This window comes from Osmia lignaria, unplaced genomic scaffold (assembly GCF_051020975.1).
Source record: "Osmia lignaria lignaria isolate PbOS001 unplaced genomic scaffold, iyOsmLign1 scaffold0002, whole genome shotgun sequence".
NCBI lineage: Eukaryota > Metazoa > Arthropoda > Insecta > Hymenoptera > Megachilidae > Osmia > Osmia lignaria.
In genome coordinates this window covers 22971971-22995787 of record NW_027478159.1, presented here as the reverse complement: position 1 = coordinate 22995787, position 23817 = coordinate 22971971, and positions in this window count along the sequence as shown.

Sequence of the window (23817 nt, the reverse complement as noted above, 5' to 3'; positions counted from 1 at the left end):
TGCCACTTCCAGCTTAGCTATGCAGAAGAAGAACAACAAGAAGAAGAAATATCTCGAAATATGTCCGTCAGGCCCCTTCCCTTGAGATAAATCTGCAAATATCTCGGAAACGAAGCGAGCTATGGCAAAATGTTAAGAGACCTTTTTTGTAGAGAATTAAGTTTCCTACTTTTTATGTTCTATGATATTTTTTGATCAGATGCGTAGTTCTCGAGATATATCAAGATATTTAAAAGTTCCGAAGCCGCACCAACATAATAGAGATACAGAAACACCGTGGCCCCTTTCTTTGAGATAACTCTGCACTAGTGCGAGCCGCAAATGCCACTTCCAGCTTAGCTGTGCAGAAGAAGAACAACAAGAAGAAGAAATATCTCGAAATATGTCCGTCAGGCCCCTTCCGTTGAGATAAATCTGCAAATATCTCGGAAACGAAGCGAGCTATGGCAAAATGTTAAGAGACCTTTTTTGTAGAGAATTAAGTTTCCTACTTTTTATGTTCTATGATATTTTTTGATCAGATGCGTAGTTCTCGAGATATATCAAGATATTTAAAAGTTCCGAAGCCGCACCAACATAATAGAGATACAGAAACACCGTGGCCCCTTTCTTCGAGATAACTCTGCACTAGTGCGAGCCGCAAATGCCACTTCCAGCTTAGCTGTGCAGAAGAAGAACAACAAGAAGAAGAAATATCTCGAAATATGTCCGTCAGGCCCCTTCCCTTGAGATAAATCTGCAAATATCTCGGAAACGAAGCGAGCTATGGCAAAATGTTAAGAGACATTTTTTGTAGAGAATTATGTTTCCTACAATTTATGTTCTATGATATTTTTTGATCAGAAGCGTAGTTTTCGAGATATATCGAGATATTTAAAAGTTCCGAAGCCGCACCAACATAATAGAGATAGCGAAACACCGTGGCCCCTTTCTTTGAGATAACTCTGCACTAGTGCGAGCCGCAAGTGCCACTTCCAGCTTAGCTGTGCAGAAGAAGGACAACAAGAAGAAGAAATATCTCGAAATATGTCCGTCAGGCCCCTTCCCTTGAGATAAATCTGCAAATATCTCGGAAACCAAGCGAGCTATGGCAAAATGTTAAGACACCTTTTTTGTAGAGAATTAAGTTTCCTACTTTTTATGTTCTATGACATTTTTTGATCAGATGCGTAGTTCTCGAGATATATCAAGATATTTAAAAGTTCCGAAGCCGCACCAACATAATAGAGATACAGAAACACCGTGGCCCCTTTCTTTGAGATAACTCTGCACTAGTGCGAGCCGCAAATGCCACTTCCAGCTTAGCTGTGCAGAGGAAGAACAACAAGAAGAAGAAATATCTCGAAATATGTCCGTCAGGCCCGTTCCTTTGAGCTGAATCTGCAAATATCTCGGAAACGAAGCGAGCTATGGCAAAATGTTAAGAGACGTTTTTTGTACAGAATTATGTTTCCTACAATTTATGTTCTATGATATTTTTTGATCAGAAGCGTAGTTTTCGAGATATATCGAGATATTTAAAAGTTCCGAAGCCGCACCAACATAATAGAGATACAGAAACACCGTGGCCCCTTTCTTTGAGATAACTCTGCACTAGTGCGAGCCGCAAATGCCACTTCCAGCTTAGCTGTGCAGAAGAAGAACAACAAGAAGAAGAAATATCTCGAAATATGTCCGTCAGGCCCCTTCCCTTGCGATAAATCTGCAAATATCTCGGAAACGAAGCGAGCTATGGCAAAATGTTAAGAGACCTTTTTTGTAGAGAATTAAGTTTCCTACTGTTTATCTTCTATGATATTTTTTGATCAGATGCGTAGTTCTCGAGGTATATCAAGATATTTAAAAGTTCCGAAGCCGCACCAACATAATAGAGATACAGAAACACCGTGGCCCCTTTCTTCGAGATAACTCTGCACTAGTGCGAGCCGCAAATGCCACTTCCAGCTTAGCTGTGCAGAAGAAGAACAACAAGAAGAAGAAATATCTCGAAATATGTCCGTCAGGCCCCTTCCCTTGAGATAAATCTGCAAATATCTCGGAAACGAAGCGAGCTATGGCAAAATGTTAAGAGACCTTTTTTGTAGAGAATTAAGTTTCCTACTTTTTATGTTCTATGATATTTTTTGATCAGATGCGTAGTTCTCGAGATATATCAAGATATTTAAAAGTTCCGAAGCCGCACCAACATAATAGAGATACAGAAACACCGTGGCCCCTTTCTTTGAGATTACTCTGCACTATTGCGAGCTGCAAATGCCACTTCCAGCTTAGCTGTGCAGAGGAAGAACAACAAGAAGAATAAATATCTCGAAATATGTCCGTCAGGCCCCTTCCCTTGAGATAAATCTGCAAATATCTCGGAAACGAAGCGAGCTATGGCAAAATGTTAAGAGACCTTTTTTGTAGAGAATTAAGTTTCCTACTTTTTATATTCTATGATATTTTTTGATCAGATGCGTAGTTCTCGAGATATATCAAGATATTTAAAAGTTCCGAAGCCGCACCAACATAATAGAGATACAGAAACACCGTGGCCCCTTTCTTCGAGATAACTCTGCACTAGTGCGATCCGCAAATGCCACTTCCAGCTTAGCTGTGCAGAAGAAGAACAACAAGAAGAAGAAATATCTCGAAATATGTCCGTCAGGCCCCTTCCCTTGAGATAAATCTGCAAATATCTCGGAAACGAAGCGAGCTATGGCAAAATGTTAAGAGACCTTTTTTGTAGAGAATTAAGTTTCCTACTTTTTATATTCTATGATATTTTTTGATCAGATGCGTAGTTCTCGAGATATATCAAGATATTTAAAAGTTCCGAAGCCGCACCAACATAATAGAGATACAGAAACACCGTGGCCCCTTCCTTCGAGATAACTCTGCACTAGTGCGAGCCGCAAATGCCACTTCCAGCTTAGCTGTGCAGAAGAAGAACAACAAGAAGAAGAAATATCTCGAAATATGTCCGTCAGGCCCCTTCCCTTGAGATAAATCTGCAAATATCTCGGAAACGAAGCGAGCTATGGCAAAATGTTGAGAGACCTTTTTTGTAGAGAATTAAGTTTCCTACTTTTTATGTTCTATGATATTTTTTGATCAGATGCGTAGTTCTCGAGATATATCAAGATATTTAAAAGTTCCGAAGCCGCACCAACATAATAGAGATACAGAAACACCGTGGCCCCTTTCGTTGAGATAACTCTGCACTAGTGCGAGCCGCAAATGCCACTTCCAGCTTAGCTGTGCAGAAGAAGGACAAGAAGAAGAAATATCTCGAAATATGTCCGTCAGGCCCCTTCCCTTTAGATAAATCTGCAAATATCTCGGAAACGGAGCGAGCTATGGCAAAATGTTAAGAGACCTTTTTTGTAGAGAATTAAGTTTCCTACTTTTTATCTTCTATGATATTTTTTGATCAGATGCGTAGTTCTCGAGATATATCAATATATTTAAAAGTTCCGAAGCCGCACCAACATAATAGAGATACAGAAATACCGTGGCCCCTCTCTTTGAGATAACTCTGCACTATTGCGAGCTGGAAATGCCACTTCCAGTTTAGCTGTGCAGAAGAAGAACAACAAGAAGAAGAAATATCTCGAAATATGTCCGTTAGGCCCTTTCCCTTGAGATAAATCTGCAAATATCTCGGAAACGAAGCGAGCTATGGCAAAATGTTAAGAGACCTTTTTTGTAGAGAATTAAGTTTCCTACTTTTTATGTTCTATGATATTTTTTGATCAGATGCGTAGTTCTCGAGATATATCAAGATATTTAAAAGTTCCGAAGCCGCACCAACATAATAGAGATACAGAAACACCGTGGCCCCTTTCTTTGAGATAACTCTGCACTAGTGCGAGCCGCAAATGCCACTTCCAGCTTAGCTGTGCAGAAGAAGAACAACAAGAAGAAGAAATATCTCGAAATATGTCCGTCAGGCCCCATCCCTTGAGATAAATCTGCAAATATCTCGGAAACGAAGCGAGCTATGGCAAAATGTTAAGAGACCTTTTTTGTAGAGCATTATGTTTCCTACAATTTATGTTCTATGATATTTTTTGATCAGAAGCGTAGTTTTCGAGATATATCGAGATATTTAAAAGTTCCGAAGCCGCACCATCATAATAGAGATACACAAACACCGTGGCCCCTTTCTTTGAGATAACTCTGCACTAGTGCGAGCCGCAAATGCCACTTCCAGCTTAGCTGTGCAGAAGAAGAACAACAAGAAGAAGAAATATCTCGAAATATGTCCGTCAGGCCCCTTCCCTTGAGATAAATCTGCAAATATCTCGGAAACGAAGCGAGCTATGGCAAAATGTTAAGAGACCTTTTTTGTAGAGAATTAAGTTTCCTACAATTTATGTTCTATGGTATTTTTTGATCAGATGCGTAGTTCTCGAGATATATCAAGATATTTAAAAGTTCCGAAGCCGCACCAACATAATAGAGATACAGAAACACCGTGGCCCCTTTCTTTGAGATTACTCTGCACTATTGCGAGCTACAAATGCCACTTCCAGCTTAGCTGTGCAGAAGAAGAACAACAAGAAGAAGAAATATCTCGAAATATGTCCGTCAGGCCCGTTCCTTTGAGCTGAATCTGCAAATATCTCGGAAACGAAGCGAGCTATGGCAAAATGTTAAGAGACGTTTTTTGTAGAGAATTATGTTTCCTACAATTTATGTTCTATGATATTTTTTGATCAGAAGCGTAGTTTTCGAGATATATCGAGATATTTAAAAGTTCCGAAGCCGCACCAACATAATAGAGATTCAGAAACACCGTGGCCACTTTCTTTGAGATAACTCTGCACTAGTGCGAGCCGCAAATGCCACTTCCAGCTTAGCTGTGCAGAAGAAGAACAACAAGAAGAAGAAATATCTCGAAATATGTCCGTCAGGCCCCTTCCCTTGAGATAAATCTGCAAATATCTCGGAAACGAAGCGAGCTATGGCAAAATGTTAAGAGACCTTTTTTGTAGAGAATTAAGTTTCCTACTTTTTATGTTCTATGAAATTTTTTGATCAGATGCGTAGTTCTCGAGATATATCAAGATATTTAAAAGTTCCGAAGCCGCACCAACATAATAGAGATACAGAAACACCGTGGCCCCTTTCTTTGAGATAACTCTGCACTAGTGCGAGCCGCAAATGCCACTTCCAGCTTAGCTGTGCAGAAGAAGAACAACAAGAAGAAGAAATATCTCGAAATATGTCCGTCAGGCCCCATCCCTGGAGATAAATCTGCAAATATCTCGGAAACGAAGCGAGCTATGGCAAAATCTTAAGAGACCTTTTTTGTAGAGAATTAAGTTTCCTACTTTTAATCTTCTATGATATTTTTTGAGCAGATGCGTAGTTTTCGAGATATATCAAGATATTTAAAAGTTCCGAAGCCGCACCAACATAATAGAGATACAGAAACACCGTGGCCCCTTTCTTTGAAATAACTCTGCACTAGTGCGAGCCGCAAATGCCACTTCCAGCTTAGCTGTGCAGAAGAAGAACAACAAGAAGAAGAAATATCTCGAAATATGTCCGTCAGGCCCCATCCCTTGAGATAAATCTGCAAATATCTCGGAAACGAAGCGAGCTATGGCAAAATGTTAAGAGACCTTTTTTGTAGAGAATTAAGTTTCCTACTTTTAATCTTCTATGATATTTTTTGAGCAGATGCGTAGTTTTCGAGATATATCAAGATATTTAAAAGTTCCGAAGCCGCACCAACATAATAGAGATACAGAAACACCGTGGCTCCTCTCTTTGAGATAACTCTGCACTATTGCGAGCTGGAAATGCCACTTCCAGTTTAGCTGTGCAGAAGAAGAACAACAAGAAGAAGAAATATCTCGAAATATGTCCGTCAGGCCCCTTCCCTTGAGATATATCTGCAAATATCTCGGAAACGAAGCGAGCTATGGCAAAATGTTAAGAGACCTTTTTTGTAGAGAATTAAGTTTCCTACTTTTTATGTTCTATGATATTTTTTGATCAGATGCGTAGTTCTCGAGATATATCAAGATATTTAAAAGTTCCGAAGCCGCACCAACATAATAGAGATACAGAAACACCGTGGCCCCTTTCTTTGAGATAACTCTGCACTATTGCGAGCTGCAAATGCCACTTCCAGCTTAGCTGTGCAGAAGAAGAACAACAAGAAGAAGAAATATCTCGAAATATGTCCGTCAGGCCCCTTCCCTGGAGATAAATCTGCAAATATCTCGGAAACGAAGCGAGCTATGGCAAAATGTTAAGAGACCTTTTTTGTAGAGAATTAAGTTTCCTACTTTTTATGTTTTATGATATTTTTTGATCAGATCCGTAGTTCTCGAGATATATCAAGATATTTAAAAGTTCCGAAGCCGCACCAACATAATAGAGATACAGAAACACCGTGGCCCCTTTCTTTGAGATAACTCTGCACTATTGCGAGCTGTAAATGCCACTTCCAGCTTAGCTGTGCAGAAGAAGAACAACAAGAAGAAGAAATATCTCGAAATATGTCCGTCAGGCCCCTTCCCTTGAGATATATCTGCAAATATCTCGGAAACGAAGCGAGCTATGGCAAAATGTTAAGAGACCTTTTTTGTAGAGAATTATGTTTCCTACAATTTATGTTCTATGATATTTTTTGATCAGAAGCGTAGTTGTCGAGATATATCGAGATATTTAAAAGTTCCGAAGCCGCACCAACATAATAGAGATACAGAAACACCGTGGCCCCTTTCTTCGAGATAACTCTGCACTAGTGCGAGCCGCAAATGCCACTTCCAGCTTAGCTGTGCAGAAGAAGAACAACAAGAAGAAGAAATATCTCGAAATATGTCCGTCAGGCCCCTTCCCTTGAGATAAATCTGCAAATATCTCGGAAACGAAGCGAGCTATGGCAAAATCTTAAGAGACCTTTTTTGTAGAGAATTAAGTTTCCTACTTTTTATGTTCTATGGTATTTTTTGATCAGATGCGTAGTTCTCGAGATATATCAAGATATTTAAAAGCTCCGAAGCCGCACCAACATAATAGAGATACAGAAACACCGTGGCCCCTTTCTTTGAGATTACTCTGCACTATTGCGAGCTGCAAATGCCACTTCCAGCTTAGCTGTGCAGAAGAAGAACAACAAGAAGAAGAAATATCTCGAAACATGTCCGTCAGGCCCGTTCCTTTGAGCTGAATCTGCAAATATCTCGGAAACGAAGCGAGCTATGGCAAAATGTTAAGAGACGTTTTTTGTAGAGAATTATGTTTCCTACAATTTATGTTCTATGATATTTTTTGATCAGAAGCGTAGTTTTCGAGATATATCGAGATATTTAAAAGTTCCGAAGCCGCACCAACATAATAGAGATACAGAAACACCGTGGCCCCTTTCTTTGAGATTACTCTGCACTATTGCGAGCTGCAAATGCCACTTCCAGCTTAGCTGTGCAGAAGAAGAACAACAAGAAGAAGAAATATCTCGAAACATGTCCGTCAGGCCCGTTCCTTTGAGCTGAATCTGCAAATATCTCGGAAACGAAGCGAGCTATGGCAAAATGTTAAGAGAAGTTTTTTGTAGAGAATTATGTTTCCTACAATTTATGTTCTATGATATTTTTTGATCAGAAGCGTAGTTTTCGAGATATATCGAGATATTTAAAAGTTCCGAAGCCGCACCAACATAATAGAGATTCAGAAACACCGTGGCCCCTTTCTTTGAGATAACTCTGCACTAGTGCGAGCCGCAAATGCCACTTCCAGCTTAGCTGTGCAGAAGAAGAACAACAAGAAGAAGAAATATCTCGAAATATGTCCGTCAGGCCCCTTCCCTTGAGATAAATCTGCAAATATCTCGGAAACGAAGCGAGCTATGGCAAAATGTTAAGAGACCTTTTTTGTAGAGAATTAAGTTTCCTACTTTTTATGTTCTATGATATTTTTTGTTCAGATGCGTAGTTCTCGAGATATATCAAGATATTTAAAAGTTCCGAAGCCGCACCAACATAATAGAGATACAGAAACACCGTGGCCCCTTTCTTTGAGATAACTCTGCACTACTGCGAGCTGCAAATGCCACTTCCAGCTTAGCTGTGCAGAAGAAGAACAACAAGAAGAAGAAATATCCCGAAATATGTCCGTCAGGCCCCTTCCCTGGAGATAAATCTGCAAATATCTCGGAAACGAAGAGAGCTATGGCAAAATGTTAAGAGACCTTTTTTGTAGAGAATTAAGTTTCCTACTTTTTATGTTTTATGATATTTTTTGATCAGATGCGTAGTTCTCGAGATATATCAAGATATTTAAAAGTTCCGAAGCCGCACCAACATAATAGAGATACAGAAACACCGTGGCCCCTTTCTTTGAGATAACTCTGCACTATTGCGAGCTGTAAATGCCACTTCCAGCTTAGCTGTGCAGAAGAAGAACAACAAGAAGAAGAAATATCTCGAAATATGTCCGTCAGGCCCCTTCCCTTGAGATATATCTGCAAATATCTCGGAAACGAAGCGAGCTATGGCAAAATGTTAAGAGACCTTTTTTGTAGAGAATTATGTTTCCTACAATTTATGTTCTATGATATTTTTTGATCAGAAGCGTAGTTGTCGAGATATATCGAGATATTTAAAAGTTCCGAAGCCGCACCAACATAATAGAGATACAGAAACACCGTGGCCCCTTTCTTCGAGATAACTCTGCACTAGTGCGAGCCGCAAATGCCACTTCCAGCTTAGCTGTGCAGAAGAAGAACAACAAGAAGAAGAAATATCTCGAAATATGTCCGTCAGGCCCCTTCCCTTGAGATAAATCTGCAAATATCTCGGAAACGAAGCGAGCTATGGCAAAATCTTAAGAGACCTTTTTTGTAGAGAATTAAGTTTCCTACTTTTTATGTTCTATGGTATTTTTTGATCAGATGCGTAGTTCTCGAGATATATCAAGATATTTAAAAGCTCCGAAGCCGCACCAACATAATAGAGATACAGAAACACCGTGGCCCCTTTCTTTGAGATTACTCTGCACTATTGCGAGCTGCAAATGCCACTTCCAGCTTAGCTGTGCAGAAGAAGAACAACAAGAAGAAGAAATATCTCGAAACATGTCCGTCAGGCCCGTTCCTTTGAGCTGAATCTGCAAATATCTCGGAAACGAAGCGAGCTATGGCAAAATGTTAAGAGACGTTTTTTGTAGAGAATTATGTTTCCTACAATTTATGTTCTATGATATTTTTTGATCAGAAGCGTAGTTTTCGAGATATATCGAGATATTTAAAAGTTCCGAAGCCGCACCAACATAATAGAGATACAGAAACACCGTGGCCCCTTTCTTTGAGATTACTCTGCACTATTGCGAGCTGCAAATGCCACTTCCAGCTTAGCTGTGCAGAAGAAGAACAACAAGAAGAAGAAATATCTCGAAACATGTCCGTCAGGCCCGTTCCTTTGAGCTGAATCTGCAAATATCTCGGAAACGAAGCGAGCTATGGCAAAATGTTAAGAGAAGTTTTTTGTAGAGAATTATGTTTCCTACAATTTATGTTCTATGATATTTTTTGATCAGAAGCGTAGTTTTCGAGATATATCGAGATATTTAAAAGTTCCGAAGCCGCACCAACATAATAGAGATACAGAAACACCGTGGCCCCTTTCTTTGAGATAACTCTGCACTATTGCGAGCTGCAAATGCCACTTCCAGCTTAGCTGTGCAGAAGAAGAACAACAAGAAGAAGAAATATCTCGAAATATGTCCGTCAGGCCCCTTCCCTGGAGATAAATCTGCAAATATCTCGGAAACGAAGCGAGCTATGGCAAAATGTTAAGAGACCTTTTTTGTAGAGAATTAAGTTTCCTACTTTTTATGTTCTATGATATTTTTTGATCAGATGCGTAGTTCTCGAGATATATCAAGATATTTAAAAGTTCCGAAGCCGCACCAACATAATAGAGATACAGAAACACCGTGGCCCCTTTCTTTGAGATAACTCTGCACTACTGCGAGCTGCAAATGCCAGTTCCAGCTTAGATGTGCAGAAGAAGAACAACAAGAAGAAGAAATATCTCGAAATATGTCCGTCAGGCCCCTTCCCTGGAGATATATCTGCAAATATCTCGGAAACGAAGAGAGCTATGGCAAAATGTTAAGAGACCTTTTTTGTAGAGAATTAAGTTTCCTACTTTTTATGTTCTATGATATTTTTTGATCAGATGCGTAGTTCTCGAGATATATCAAGATATTTAAAAGTTCCGAAGCCGCACCAACATAATAGAGATACAGAAACACCGTGGCCCCTTTCTTTGAGATAACTCTGCACTATTGCGAGCTGTAAATGCCACTTCCAGCTTAGCTGTGCAGAAGAAGAACAACAAGAAGAAGAAATATCTCGAAATATGTCCGTCAGGCCCGTTCCTTTGAGCTGAATCTGCAAATATCTCGGAAACGAAGCGAGCTATGGCAAAATGTTTAGAGACGTTTTTTGTAGAGAATTATGTTTCCTACAATTTACGTTCTATGATATTTTTTGATCAGAAGCGTAGTTTTCGAGATATATCGAGATATTTAAAAGTTCCGAAGCCGCACCAACATAATAGAGATTCAGAAACACCGTGGCCCCTTTCTTTGAGATAACTCTGCACTAGTGCGAGCCGCAAATGCCACTTCCAGCTTAGCTGTGCAGAAGAAGAACAACAAGAAGAAGAAATATCTCGAAATATGACCGTCAGGCCCCTTCCCTGGAGATAAATCTGCAAATATCTCGGAAACGAAGCGAGCTATGGCAAAATGTTAAGAGACCTTTTTTGTAGAGAATTAAGTTTCCTACTTTTTATGTTTTATGATATTTTTTGATCAGATGCGTAGTTCTCGAGATATATCAAGATATTTAAAAGTTCCGAAGCCGCACCAACATAATAGAGATACAGAAACACCGTGGCCCCTTTCTTTGAGATAACTCTGCACTATTGCGAGCTGTAAATGCCACTTCCAGCTTAGCTGTGCAGAAGAAGAACAACAAGAAGAAGAAATATCTCGAAATATGTCCGTCAGGCCCGTTCCTTTGAGCTGAATCTGCAAATATCTCGGAAACGAAGCGAGCTATGGCAAAATGTTTAGAGACGTTTTTTGTAGAGAATTATGTTTCCTACAATTTACGTTCTATGATATTTTTTGATCAGAAGCGTAGTTTTCGAGATATATCGAGATATTTAAAAGTTCCGAAGCCGCACCAACATAATAGAGATTCAGAAACACCGTGGCCCCTTTCTTTGAGATAACTCTGCACTAGTGCGAGCCGCAAATGCCACTTCCAGCTTAGCTGTGCAGAAGAAGAACAACAAGAAGAAGAAATATCTCGAAATATGACCGTCAGGCCCCTTCCCTGGAGATAAATCTGCAAATATCTCGGAAACGAAGCGAGCTATGGCAAAATGTTAAGAGACCTTTTTTGTAGAGAATTAAGTTTCCTACTTTTTATGTTTTATGATATTTTTTGATCAGATGCGTAGTTCTCGAGATATATCAAGATATTTAAAAGTTCCGAAGCCGCACCAACATAATAGAGATACAGAAACACCGTGGCCCCTTTCTTTGAGATAACTCTGCACTAGTGCGAGCCGCAAATGCCACTTCCAGCTTAGCTGTGCAGAAGAAGAACAACAAGAAGAAGAAATATCCCGAAATATGTCCGTCAGGCCCCTTCCCTGGAGATAAATCTGCAAATATCTCGGAAACGAAGAGAGCTATGGCAAAATGTTAAGAGACCTTTTTTGTAGAGAATTAAGTTTCCTACTTTTTATGTTTTATGATATTTTTTGATCAGATGCGTAGTTCTCGAGATATATCAAGATATTTAAAAGTTCCGAAGCCGCACCAACATAATAGAGATACAGAAACACCGTGGCCCCTTTCTTCGAGATAACTGAGCACTAGTGCGAGCCGCAAATGCCACTTCCAGCTTAGCTGTGCAGAAGAAGAACAACAAGAAGAAGAAATATCTCGAAATATGTCCGTCAGGCCCGTTCCTTTGAGCTGAATCTGCAAATATCGCGGAAACGAAGCGAGCTGTGGCAAAATGTTAAGAGACGTTTTTTGTAGAGAATTATGTTTCCTACAATTTACGTTCTATGATATTTTTTGATCAGAAGCGTAGTTTTCGAGATATATCGAGATATTTAAAAGTTCCGAAGCCGCACCAACATAATAGAGATTCAGAAACACCGTGGCCCCTTTCTTTGAGATAACTCTGCACTAGTGCGAGCCGCAAATGCCACTTCCAGCTTAGCTGTGCAGAAGAAGAACAACAAGAAGAAGAAATATCTCGAAATATGACCGTCAGGCCCCTTCCCTGGAGATAAATCTGCAAATATCTCGGAAACGAAGCGAGCTATGGCAAAATGTTAAGAGACCTTTTTTGTAGAGAATTAAGTTTCCTACTTTTTATGTTCTATGATATTTTTTGATCAGATGCGTAGTTCTCGAGATATATCAAGATATTTAAAAGTTCCGAAGCCGCACCAACATAATAGAGATACAGAAACACCGTGGCCCCTTTCTTTGAGATAACTCTGCACTAGTGCGAGCCGCAAATGCCACTTCCAGCTTAGCTGTGCAGAAGAAGAACAACAAGAAGAAGAAATATCTCGAAATATGTCCGTCAGGCCCCTTCCCTTGAGATAAATCTGCAAATATCTCGGAAACGAAGCGAGCTATGGCAAAATGTTAAGAGACCTTTTTTGTAGAGAATTAAGTTTCCTACTTTTTATGTTTTATGATATTTTTTGATCAGATGCGTAGTTCTCGAGATATATCAAGATAGTTAAAAGTTCCGAAGCCGCACCAACATAATAGAGATACAGAAACACCGTGGCCCCTTTCTTCGAGATAACTCTGCACTAGTGCGAGCCGCAAATGCCACTTCCAGCTTAGCTGTGCAGAAGAAGAACAACAAGAAGAAGAAATATCTCGAAATATGTCCGTCAGGCCCCTTCCCTTGAGATAAATCTGCAAATATCTCGGAAACGAAGCGAGCTATGGCAAAATGTTAAGAGACCTTTTTTGTAGAGAATTATGTTTCCTACAATTTATGTTCTATGATATTTTTTGATCAGAAGCGTAGTTTTCGAGATATATCGAGATATTTAAAAGTTCCGAAGCCGCACCAACATAATAGAGATACAGAAACACCGTGGCCCCTTTCTTTGAGATAACTCTGCACTATTGCGAGCTGTAAATGCCACTTCCAGCTTAGCTGTGCAGAAGAAGAACAACAAGAAGAAGAAATATCTCGAAATATGTCCGTCAGGCCCGTTCCTTTGACCTGAATCTGCAAATATCTCGGAAACGAAGCGAGCTATGGCAAAATGTGTAAGAGACGTTTTTTGTAGAGAATTATGTTTCCTACAATTTATGTTCTATGATATTTTTTGATCAGAAGCGTAGTTTTCGAGATATATCGAGATATTTAAAAGTTCCGAAGCCGCACCGACATAATAGAGATTCAGAAACACCGTGGCCCCTTTCTTTGAGATAACTCTGCACTAGTGCGAGCCGCAAATGCCACTTCCAGCTTAGCTGTGCAGAAGAAGAACAACAAGAAGAAGAAATATCTCGAAATATGTCCGTCAGGCCCCTTCCCTTGAGATAAATCTGCAAATATCTCGGAAACGAAGCGAGCTATGGCAAAATCTTAAGAGACCTTTTTTGTAGAGAATTAAGTTTCCTACTTTTTATGTTCTATGGTATTTTTGGATCAGATGCGTAGTTCTCGAGATATATCAAGATATTTAAAAGTTCCGAAGCCGCACCAACATAATAGAGATACAGAAACACCGTGGCCCCTTTCTTTGAGATAACTCTGCACTACTGCGAGCTGCAAATGCCAGTTCCAGCTTAGCTGTGCAGAAGAAGAACAACAAGAAGAAGAAATATCTCGAAATATGTCCGTCAGGCCCCTTCCCTGGAGATAAATCTGCAAATATCTCGGAAACGAAGAGAGCTATGGCAAAATGTTAAGAGACCTTTTTTGTAGAGAATTAAGTTTGCTACTTTTTATGTTCTATGATATTTTTTGATCAGATGCGTAGTTCTCGAGATATATCAAGATATTTAAAAGTTCCGAAGCCGCACCAACATAATAGAGATACAGAAACACCGTGGCCCCTTTCTTTGAGATAACTCTGCACTATTTCGAGCTGCAAATGCCACTTCCAGCTTAGCTGTGCAGAAGAAGAACAACAAGAAGAAGAAATATCTCGAAATATGTCCGTCAGGCCCCTTCCCTGGAGATAAATCTGCAAATATCTCGGAAACGAAGCGAGCTATGGCAAAATGTTAAGAGACCTTTTTTGTAGAGAATTAAGTTTCCTACTTTTTATGTTCCATGATATTTTTTGATCAGATGCGTAGTTCTCGAGATATATCAAGATATTTAAAAGTTCCGAAGCCGCACCAACATAATAGAGATACAGAAACACCGTGGCCCCTTTCTTTGAGATAACTCTGCACTATTTCGAGCTGCAAATGCCACTTCCAGCTTAGCTGTGCAGAAGAAGAACAACAAGAAGAAGAAATATCTCGAAATATGTCCGTCAGGCCCCTTCCCTGGAGATAAATCTGCAAATATCTCGGAAACGAAGCTAGCTATGGCAAAATGTTAAGAGACCGTTTTTGTAGAGAATTAAGTTTCCTACTTTTTATGTTTTATGATATTTTTTGATCAGATGCGTAGTTCTCGAGATATATCAAGATATTTAAAAGTTCCGAAGCCGCACCAACATAATAGAGATACAGAAACACCGTGGCCCCTTTCTTTGAGATAACTCTGCACTATTGCGAGCTGTAAATGCCACTTCCAGCTTAGCTGTGCAGAAGAAGAACAACAAGAAGAAGAAATATCTCGAAATATGTCCGTCAGGCCCGTTCCTTTGAGCTGAATCTGCAAATATCTCGGAAACGAAGCCAGCTATGGCAAAATGTTAAGAGACGTTTTTTGTAGAGAATTATGTTTCCTACAATTTATGTTCTATGATATTTTTTGATCAGAAGCGTAGTTTTCGAGATATATCGAGATATTTAAAAGTTCCGAAGCCGCACCAACATAATAGAGATTCAGAAACACCGTGGCCCCTTTCTTTGAGATAACTCTGCACTAGTGCGAGCCGCAAATGCCACTTCCAGCTTAGCTGTGCACGAAGAAGAACAACAAGAAGAAGAAATATCTCGAAATATGTCCGTCAGGCCCCTTCCCTTGAGATAAATCTGCAAATATCTCGGAAACGAAGCGAGCTATGGCAAAATGTTAAGAGACCTTTTTTGTAGACAATTAAGTTTTCTACTTTTTATGTTCTATGATATTTTTTGATCAGATGCGTAGTTCTCGAGATATATCAAGATATTTAAAAGTTCCGAAGCCGCACCAACATAATAGAGATACAGAAACACCGTGGCCCCTTTCTTTGAGATAACTCTGCAGTATTGCGAGCTGCAAATGCCACTTCCAGCTTAGCTGTGCAGAAGAAGAACAACAAGAAGAAGAAATATCTCGAAATATGTCCGTCAGGCCCCTTCCCTGGAGATAAATCTGCAAATATCTCGGAAACGAAGCGAGCTATCGCAAAATGTTAAGAGACCTTTTTTGTAGAGAATTAAGTCTCCTACTTTTTATGTTCTATGATATTTTTTGATCAGATGCGTAGTTCTCGAGATATATCAAGATATTTAAAAGTTCCGAAGCCGCACCAACATAATAGAGATACAGAAACACCGTGGCCCCCTTCTTTGAGATAACTCTGCACTATTGCGAGCTGCAAATGCCACTTCCAGCTTAGCTGTGCAGAAGAAGAACAACAAGAAGAAGAAATATCTCGAAATATGTCCGTCAGGCCCCTTCCCTTGAGATATATCTGCAAATATCTCGGAAACGAAGCGAGCTATGGCAAAATGTTAAGAGACCTTTTTTGTAGAGAATTAAGTTTCCTACTTTTTATCTTCTATGATATTTTTTGATCAGATGCGTAGTTCTCGAGATATATCAAGATATTTAAAAGTTCCGAAGCCGCACCAACATAATAGAGATACAGAAACACCGTGGCCCCTCTCTTTGAGATAACTCTGCACTATTGCGAGCTGCAAATGCCACTTCCAGCTTAGCTGTGCAGAAGAAGAACAACAAGAAGAAGAAATATCTCGAAATATGTCCGTCAGGCCCCTTCCCTTGAGATAAATCTGCAAATATCTCGGAAACGAAGCGAACTATGGCAAAATGTTAAGAGACGTTTTTTGTAGAGAATTATGTTTCCCACAATTTATGTGCTATGATATTTTTTGATCAGAAGCGTAGTTTTCGAGATATATCGAGATATTTAAAGGTTCCGAAGCCGCACCAACATAATAGAGATACAGAAACACCGTGGCCCCTTTCTTTGAGATAACTCTGCACTTTTGCGAGCAGCAAATGCCAGTTCCAGCTTAGCTGTGCAGAAGAAGCACAACAAGATCAAGAAATATCTCGGAATATGTACGTCAGGCCCCTTCCCTTGAGCTAAATCTCCAAATATCTCGCAAACAATCCGAGCTATGGCAAAATGTTAAAAGACGTTTTTTGTGGAGAATTACGTTTCCTACTTTTTAAGTTCTATGATATTTTTTGATCAGATGCGTAGTTCTCGAGATATATCAAGATATTTAAAAGTTCCGAAGCCGCACCAACATAATAGAGATACAGAAACACCGTGGCCCCTTTCTTTGAGATAACTCTGCACTATTGCGAGCTGCAAATGCCTCTTCCAGCTTAGCTGTGCAGAAGAAGAACAAGAAGAAGAAGAAATATCTCGAAATATGTCCGTCAGGCCCCTTCTCTTGAGATAAATCTGCAAATATCTCGGAAACGAAGCGAGCTATGGCAAAATGTTAAGAGACCTTTTTTGTAGAGAATTAAGTTTCCTACTTTTTATGTTGTATGATATTTTTTGATCAGATGCGTAGTTCTCGAGATATATCAAGATATTTAAAAGTTCCGAAGCCGCACCAACATAATAGAGATACAGAAACACCGTGGCCCCTTTCTTTGAGATAACTCTGCAGTATTGCGAGCTGGAAATGCCACTTCCAGTTTAGCTGTGCAGAAGAAGAACAACAAGAAGAAGAAAAGTCTCAAAATATGTCCGTCAGGCCCCTTCCCTTGAGATAAATCTGCAAATATCTCGGAAACGAAGCGAGCTATGGCAAAACGTTAAGAGACCTTTTTTGTAGAGAATTAAGTTTCCTACTTTTTATGTTGTATGATATTTTTTGATCAGATGCGTAGTTCTCGAGATATATCAAGATATTTAAAAGTTCCGAAGCCGCACCAACATAATAGAGATACAGAAACACCGTGGCCCCTTTCTTTGAGATAACTCTGCACTATTGCGAGCTGCAAATGCCTCTTCCAGCTTAGCTGTGCAGAAGAAGAACAAGAAGAAGAAGAAATATCTCGAAATATGTCCGTCAGGCCCCTTCTCTTGAGATAAATCTGCAAATATCTCGGAAACGAAGCGAGCTATGGCAAAATGTTAAGAGACCTTTTTTGTAGAGAATTAAGTTTCCTACTTTTTATGTTGTATGATATTTTTTGATCAGATGCGTAGTTCTCGAGATATATCAAGATATTTAAAAGTTCCGAAGCCGCACCAACATAATAGAGATACAGAAACACCGTGGCCCCTTTCTTTGAGATAACTCTGCAGTATTGCGAGCTGGAAATGCCACTTCCAGTTTAGCTGTGCAGAAGAAGAACAACAAGAAGAAGAAAAGTCTCAAAATATGTCCGTCAGGCCCCTTCCCTTGAGATAAATCTGCAAATATCTCGGAAACGAAGCGAGCTATGGCAAAATGCTAAGATACCTTTTTTGTAGAGAATTAAGTTTCCTACTTTTTATGTTTTATGATATTTTTTGATCAGATGCGTAGTTCTCGAGATATATCAAGATATTTAAAAGTTCCGAAGCCGCACCAACATAATAGAGATACAGAAACACCGTGGCCCCTTTCTTTGAGATAACTCTGCACTAGTGCGAGCCGCAAATGCCACTTCCAGCTTAGCTGTGCAGAAGAAGAACAACAAGAAGAAGAAATATCTCGAAATATGTCCGTCAGGCCCCTTCCCTGGAGATAAATCTGCAAATATCTCGGAAACGAAGCGAGCTATGGCAAAATGTTAAGAGACCTTTTTTGTAGAGAATTAAGTTTCCTACTTTTTATGTTCCATGATATTTTTTGATCAGATGCGTAGTTCTCGAGATATATCAAGATATTTAAAAGTTCCGAAGCCGCACCAACATAATAGAGATACAGAAACACCGTGGCCCCTTTCTTTGAGATAACTCTGCACTATTTCGAGCTGCAAATGCCACTTCCAGCTTAGCTGTGCAGAAGAAGAACAACAAGAAGAAGAAATATCTCGAAATATGTCCGTCAGGCCCCTTCCCTGGAGATAAATCTGCAAATATCTCGGAAACGAAGCTAGCTATGGCAAAATGTTAAGAGACCGTTTTTGTAGAGAATTAAGTTTCCTACTTTTTATGTTTTATGATATTTTTTGATCAGATGCGTAGTTCTCGAGATATATCAAGATATTTAAAAGTTCCGAAGCCGCACCAACATAATAGAGATACAGAAACACCGTGGCCCCTTTCTTTGAGATAACTCTGCACTATTGCGAGCTGTAAATGCCACTTCCAGCTTAGCTGTGCAGAAGAAGAACAACAAGAAGAAGAAATATCTCGAAATATGTCCGTCAGGCCCGTTCCTTTGAGCTGAATCTGCAAATATCTCGGAAACGAAGCCAGCTATGGCAAAATGTTAAGAGACGTTTTTTGTAGAGAATTATGTTTCCTACAATTTATGTTCTATGATATTTTTTGATCAGAAGCGTAGTTTTCGAGATATATCGAGATATTTAAAAGTTCCGAAGCCGCACCAACATAATAGAGATTCAGAAACACCGTGGCCCCTTTCTTTGAGATAACTCTGCACTAGTGCGAGCCGCAAATGCCACTTCCAGCTTAGCTGTGCACGAAGAAGAACAACAAGAAGAAGAAATATCTCGAAATATGTCCGTCAGGCCCCTTCCCTTGAGATAAATCTGCAAATATCTCGGAAACGAAGCGAGCTATGGCAAAATGTTAAGAGACCTTTTTTGTAGACAATTAAGTTTTCTACTTTTTATGTTCTATGATATTTTTTGATCAGATGCGTAGTTCTCGAGATATATCAAGATATTTAAAAGTTCCGAAGCCGCACCAACATAATAGAGATACAGAAACACCGTGGCCCCTTTCTTTGAGATAACTCTGCAGTATTGCGAGCTGCAAATGCCACTTCCAGCTTAGCTGTGCAGAAGAAGAACAACAAGAAGAAGAAATATCTCGAAATATGTCCGTCAGGCCCCTTCCCTGGAGATAAATCTGCAAATATCTCGGAAACGAAGCGAGCTATCGCAAAATGTTAAGAGACCTTTTTTGTAGAGAATTAAGTCTCCTACTTTTTATGTTCTATGATATTTTTTGATCAGATGCGTAGTTCTCGAGATATATCAAGATATTTAAAAGTTCCGAAGCCGCACCAACATAATAGAGATACAGAAACACCGTGGCCCCCTTCTTTGAGATAACTCTGCACTATTGCGAGCTGCAAATGCCACTTCCAGCTTAGCTGTGCAGAAGAAGAACAACAAGAAGAAGAAATATCTCGAAATATGTCCGTCAGGCCCCTTCCCTTGAGATATATCTGCAAATATCTCGGAAACGAAGCGAGCTATGGCAAAATGTTAAGAGACCTTTTTTGTAGAGAATTAAGTTTCCTACTTTTTATCTTCTATGATATTTTTTGATCAGATGCGTAGTTCTCGAGATATATCAAGATATTTAAAAGTTCCGAAGCCGCACCAACATAATAGAGATACAGAAACACCGTGGCCCCTCTCTTTGAGATAACTCTGCACTATTGCGAGCTGCAAATGCCACTTCCAGCTTAGCTGTGCAGAAGAAGAACAACAAGAAGAAGAAATATCTCGAAATATGTCCGTCAGGCCCCTTCCCTTGAGATAAATCTGCAAATATCTCGGAAACGAAGCGAGCTATGGCAAAATGTTAAGAGACGTTTTTTGTAGAGAATTATGTTTCCCACAATTTATGTGCTATGATATTTTTTGATCAGAAGCGTAGTTTTCGAGATATATCGAGATATTTAAAGGTTCCGAAGCCGCACCAACATAATAGAGATACAGAAACACCGTGGCCCCTTTCTTTGAGATAACTCTGCACTATTGCGAGCTGCAAATGCCTCTTCCAGCTTAGCTGTGCAGAAGAAGAACAAGAAGAAGAAGAAATATCTCGAAATATGTCCGTCAGGCCCCTTCTCTTGAGATAAATCTGCAAATATCTCGGAAACGAAGCGAGCTATGGCAAAATGTTAAGAGACCTTTTTTGTAGAGAATTAAGTTTCCTACTTTTTATGTTGTATGATATTTTTTGATCAGATGCGTAGTTCTCGAGATATATCAAGATATTTAAAAGTTCCGAAGCCGCACCAACATAATAGAGATACAGAAACACCGTGGCCCCTTTCTTTGAGATAACTCTGCAGTATTGCGAGCTGGAAATGCCACTTCCAGTTTAGCTGTGCAGAAGAAGAACAACAAGAAGAAGAAAAGTCTCAAAATATGTCCGTCAGGCCCCTTCCCTTGAGATAAATCTGCAAATATCTCGGAAACGAAGCGAGCTATGGCAAAATGCTAAGATACCTTTTTTGTAGAGAATTAAGTTTCCTACTTTTTATGTTTTATGATATTTTTTGATCAGATGCGTAGTTCTCGAGATATATCAAGATATTTAAAAGTTCCGAAGCCGCACCAACATAATAGAGATACAGAAACACCGTGGCCCCTTTCTTTGAGATAACTCTGCACTAGTGCGAGCCGCAAATGCCACTTCCAGCTTAGCTGTGCAGAAGAAGAACAACAAGAAGAAGAAATATCTCGAAATATGTCCGTCAGGCCCCTTCCCTCGAGATAAATCTGCAAATATCTCGGAAACGAAGCGAGCTATGGCAAAATGTTAAGAGACTTTATTTGTAGAGAATTAAGTTTCCTACTTTTTATGTTCTATGATATTTTTTGATCAGTAGCGTAGTTTTCAAGATATATCGAGATATTTAAAACTTCCGAAGCCGCACCAACATAATAGAGGTACAGAAACTCCGTGGCCTCTTTCTTTGAGATAACTCTGCACTATTGCGAGCTGCAAATGCCACTTCCAGCTTAGCTGTGCAGAAGAAGAACAACAAGAAGAAGAAATATCTCGAAATATGTCCGTCAGGCCCCTTCCCTTGAGATAAATCTGCAAATATCTCGGAAACGAAGCGGGCTATGGCAAAACGTTAAGAGACCTTTTTTGTACAGAATTAAGTTTCCTACTTTTTATGTTCTATGATATTTTTTGATCAGATGCGTAGTTCTCGAGATATATCAAGACATTTAAAAGTTCCGAAGCCGCACCAACATAATAGAGATACAGAAACACCGTGGCCCCTTTCTTTGAGATAACTCTGCACTATTGCGAGCTGCAAATGCCACTTCGAGCTTAGCTGTGCAGAAGAAGAACAACAAGAAGAAGAAATATCTCGAAATATGTCCGTCAGACCCCTTCCCTTGAGATAAATCTGCAAATATCTCGGAAACGAAGCGAGCTATGGCAAAATGTTAAGAGACCTTTTTTGTAGAGAATTTTGTTTCCTACAATTTACTTTCTATGATATTTTTTGATCAGAAGCGTAGTTTTCGAGATATATCGAGATATTTAAAGGTTCCGAAGCCGCACCAACATAATAGAGATACAGAAACACCGTGGCCCCTTTCTTTGAGATAACTCTGCACTTTTGCGAGCAGCAAATGCCAGTTCCAGCTTAGCTGTGCAGAAGAAGCACAACAAGATCAAGAAATATCTCGGAATATGTACGTCAGGCCCCTTCCCTTGAGCTAAATCTCCAAATATCTCGCAAACAATCCGACCTATGGCAAATTGTTAAAAGACCTTTTTTGTGGAGAATTACGTTTCCTACTTTTTAAGTTCTATGATATTTTTTGATCAGAAGCGTAGTTTTCGAGATATATCGAGATATTTAAAGGTTCCGAAGCCGCACCAACATAATAGAGATACAGAAACACCGTGGCCCCTTTCTTTGAGATAACTCTGCACTATTGCGACCTGCAAATGCCACTTCCAGCTTAGCAGTGCAGAAGAAGAACAACAAGAAGAAGAAATATCTCGAAATATGACCGTCAGGCCCCTTCCCTTGAGATAAATCTGCAAATGTCTCGGAAACGAAGCGAGCTATGGCAAAATGTTAAGAGACCTTTTTTGTAGAGAATTATGTTTCCTACAATTTATGTTCTATGATATTTTTTGATCATAAGCGTAGTTTTCGAGATATATCGAGATATTTAAAAATTCCGAAGCCGCACCAACATAATAGAGGTACAGAAACACCGTGGCCTCTTTCTTTGAGATAACTCTGCACTATTGCGAGCTGCAAATGCCACTTCCAGCTTAGCTGTGCAGAAGAGGAACAACAAGAAGAAGAAATATCTCGAAATATGTCCGTCGGACCCCTTCCCTTGAGATAAATCTGCAAATATCTCGGAAACGATGCGAGCTATGGCAAAATGTTAAGAGACCTTTTTTGTAGAGAATTATGTTTCCTACAATTTATGTTCTATGATATTTTTTGATCAGATGCGTAGTTCTCGAGATATATCATAATATTTAAAAGTTCCGAAGCCGCACCAACATAATAGAGATACAGAAACACCGTGGCCCCTTTCTTTGAGATAACTCTGCACTATTGCGAGCTGGAAATGCCACTTCCAGTTTAGCTGTGCAGAAGAAGAACAACAAGAAGAAGAAATATCTCGAAATATGTCAGCCAGGCCCCTTCCCTTGAGATAAATCTGCAAATATCTCGGAAACGAAGCGAGCTATTGCAAAACGTTTAGAGACCTTTTTTGTAGAGAATTAAGTTTCCTACTTTTTATGTTGTATGATATTTTTTGATCAGATGCGTAGTTCTCGAGATATATCAAGATATTTAAAAGCTCCGAAGCTGCACCAACATAATAGAGGTACAGAAACACCGTGGGCCCTTTCTTTGAGATAACTCTGCACTATTGCGAGCTGCAAATGCCACTTCCAGCTTAGCTGTGCAGAAGAAGAACAACAAGAAGAAGAAATATCTCGAAATATGTCCGTCAGGCCCCTTCACTTGAGATAAATCTGCAAATACCTCGGAAACCAAGCGAGCTATGGCAAAATGTTAAGAGACCTTTTTTGTAGAGAATTATGTTCCCTACAATTTATGTTCTATGATATTTTTTGATCAGATGCGTAGTTCTCGAGATATATCAAGATATTTAAAATTTCCGAAGCCGCACCAACATAATAGAGATACAGAAACACCGTGGCCCCTTTCTTTGCGATAACTCTGCACTATTGCGAGCTGCAAATGCCACTTCCAGCTTAGCTGTGCAGAAGAAGAACAACAAGAAGAAGAAATATCTCGAAATATGTCCGTCAGGCCCCTTCCCTTGAGATAAATCTGCAAATATCTCGGAAACGAAGCGAGCTATGGCAAACTGTTAAGAGACCTTTTTTGTAGAGAATTATGTTTCCTACAATTTATGTTGTATGATATTTTTTGATCAGAAGCGTAGTTTTCGAGATATATCGAGATATTTAAAAGTTCCGAAGCCGCACCAACATAATAGAGATACAGAAACACCGTGGCCCCTTTCTTTGGGATAACTCTGCACTATTG